This window comes from Oncorhynchus kisutch, linkage group LG30 (assembly GCF_002021735.2).
Source record: "Oncorhynchus kisutch isolate 150728-3 linkage group LG30, Okis_V2, whole genome shotgun sequence".
In the NCBI taxonomy this organism is placed as follows: Eukaryota; Metazoa; Chordata; class Actinopteri; order Salmoniformes; family Salmonidae; genus Oncorhynchus; species Oncorhynchus kisutch.
In genome coordinates, this window is record NC_034203.2 from 45,032,615 (window position 1) to 45,035,114 (window position 2,500).

A 2,500-nucleotide genomic window follows, 5' to 3' on the forward strand; every position below is an offset into this window, starting at 1 on the left:
TCAGCCAGTCAATCAGTCAGTCAGTCAGCCAGCCAGTCAGTCAGCCAGCCAGTCAGCCAGTCAGTCAGTCAGCCAGTCAGCCAGTCAGCCAGTCAGCCAGTCAGTCAGTCAGCCAGCCAGTCAGCCAGTCAGTCAGCCAGCCAGCCAGCTGCTTTGAGATTAGGCGTCAGATTGGAGAGAGCAACAATCTGTATTAGTTTGGAGCGCTTCCTTTGTTAGAAACATGAAGAAAACACTGCAACCGCTATCCACCATTCATTAGTCTAATTCTGTGTGTGTGTGTGTGTTGTCTGTGGTGGTGACATCTCCTTACTTCCCCAATCAGATAAAGTGTGATCAACGCAGCATTAAAGAGAGACAGATCGTTGAGGCAGACGACAGGGAAAGATGGGATCCAATGGATTCAGAGGAAATAAATGATTGATTCATTAAAATAGATTCAATTTTTTTTTAAATCCAATTCACTGCCAGCTCCGCCCACATCATTGTCCTCCCACATCATTGTCCTCCCACATCATTGTCCTCCCACATCATTGTCCTCCCACATCATTGTCCTCCCACATCATTGTCCTCCCACATCATTGTCCTCCCACATCATCAAAACAATGTCAGGTATATGGGGTGTTTTTGGTATATGGGGTATCTGAGGTATATGGGGTGTTTGAGGTATATGGGGTGTTTGAGGTATATGGGGTATCTGAGGTATATGGGGTATCTGAGGTATATGGGGTGTTTGTGGTATATGGGGTGTTTGTGGTATATGGGGTGTTTGAGGTATATGGGTATCTGAGGTATATGGGGTGTTTGAGGTATATGGGTATCTGAGGTATATGGGGTGTTTGTGGTATATGGGGTGTTTGAGGTATATGGGGTATCTGAGGTATATGGGGTGTTTGTGGTATATGGGTATCTGAGGTATATGGGGTATCTGAGGTATATGGGGTATCTGAGGTATATGGGGTGTTTGTGGTATATGGGGTGTTTGTGGTATATGGGGTGTTTGAGGTATATGGGGTATTTGAGGTATATGGGGTGTTTGTGGTATATGGGGTGTTTGAGGTATATGGGGTGTTTGTGGTATATGGGGTGTTTGTGGTATATGGGGTATCTGAGGTATATGGGGTGTTTGAGGTATATGGGTATCTGAGGTATATGGGGTGTTTGTGGTATATGGGGTGTTTGAGGTATATGGGGTGTTTGTGGTATATGGGTATCTGAGGTATATGGGGTGTTTGTGGTATATGGGTATCTGAGGTATATGGGGTGTTTGTGGTATATGGGGTGTTTGTGGTATATGGGGTGTTTGTGGTATATGGGTATCTGAGGTATATGGGGTATCTGAGGTATATGGGGTGTTTGTGGTATATGGGGTATTTGTGGTATATGGGGTGTTTGTGGTATATGGGGTGTTTGTGGTATATGGGGTGTTTGTGGTATATGGGTATCTGAGGTATATGGGGTGTTTGTGGTATATGGGGTGTTTGTGGTATATGGGGTGTTTGTGGTATATGGGGTGTTTGTGGTATATGGGGTATCTGAGGTATATGGGGTGTTTGAGGTATATGGGGTATCTGAGGTATATGGGGTGTTTGTGGTATATGGGTATCTGAGGTATATGGGGTGTTTGTGGTATATGGGGTGTTTGTGGTATATGGGGTATCTGAGGTATATGGGGTGTTTGAGGTATATGGGTATCTGAGGTATATGGGGTGTTTGTGGTATATGGGGTGTTTGTGGTATATGGGGTATTTGTGGTATATGGGGCATTTGTGGTATATGGGGTATTTTCTCTTATTGCATTGTACGGACCAATGTCACTGTTTGTAAATGGCAGAGATATAAAGTATCTCCTTTAAAAGGTCCTACCCCACTAGTCTGAATGTGTAACCATGGTGACAGCATTCCCACTTCCTACCCCACTAGTCTGAATGTGTAACCATGGTGACAGCATTCCCACTTCCTACTCCACTAGTCTGAATGTGTAACCATGGTGACAGCATTCCCACTTCCTACCCCACTAGTCTGAATGTGTAACCATGGTGACAGCATTCCCACTTCCTACTCCACTAGTCTGAATGTGTAACCATGGTGACAGCATTCCCACTTCCTACCCCACTAGTCTGAATGTGTAACCATGGTGACAGCATTCCCACTTCCTACCCCACTAGTCTGAATGTGTAACCATGGTGACAGCATTCCCACTTCCTACCCCACTAGTCTGAATGTGTAACCATGGTGACAGCATTCCCACTTCCTACTCCACTAGTCTGAATGTGTAACCATGGTGACAGCATTCCCACTTCCTACCCCACTAGTCTGAATGTGTAACCATGGTGACAGCATTCCCACTTCCTACCCCACTTGTCTGAATGTGTAACCATGGTGACAGCATTTCCACTTCCTACCCCACTTGTCTGAATGTGTAACCATGGTGACAGCATTCCCACTTCCTACCCCACTAGTCTGAATGTGTAGCCATGGTGACAGCATTTCCACTTCC

General features: G+C 45.4%; 1 protein-coding gene across 1 annotated transcript in view; it reads right to left on the minus strand.

Annotated features, from left to right (window-relative positions):
• Positions 1–2,500, minus strand: part of LOC109880607 (receptor-type tyrosine-protein phosphatase mu-like) — a 432,469-nt gene that overhangs the window by 429,335 nt on the left and 634 nt on the right.